A 490-nucleotide genomic window follows, 5' to 3' on the forward strand; every position below is an offset into this window, starting at 1 on the left:
ATATTCAGACAACACAAAAGGTAACAGAAGGATGAGTCTTTCTCCAGGCCCAGAACCTAAGACCCAGTTCCCTAGATGCCCTTTTGTTGTTGTTTTCTTTTCATATAAAATAGAGACAGGGTCTTGCCATGTTGCCCAGGGTGGTCTTGAACCGCCAGGCTCAAGTGATCCACCTGCCTTAGCCTCCAAAGTGCTGGGATTACAGGCGCGACCCACCACGCCCAGGCCAGTTTCCCTTTCTAATAGGAACCACTGGTACCAGATTCTCAGAAATCTTCCCAGGAAGCTGGACGCAGTGGCTTATGCCTGTAATCCCAGTACTTTGCGAGGCCAAAGCAGGCGGATCACCAGAGGTCAGGAGTTCGAGACCAGCCTGGCCAACATGATGAAACCCCATCTCTACTAAAAATATTAAAAAATTAGCCGGGGCCGGGCGCGGTGGCTCAAGCCTGCAATCCCAGCACTTTGGGAGGCCGAGAAGGGCGGATCA

Source organism: Mandrillus leucophaeus, unplaced genomic scaffold, assembly GCF_000951045.1.
Source record: "Mandrillus leucophaeus isolate KB7577 unplaced genomic scaffold, Mleu.le_1.0 Scaffold428, whole genome shotgun sequence".
Classification (NCBI taxonomy): domain Eukaryota; kingdom Metazoa; phylum Chordata; class Mammalia; order Primates; family Cercopithecidae; genus Mandrillus; species Mandrillus leucophaeus.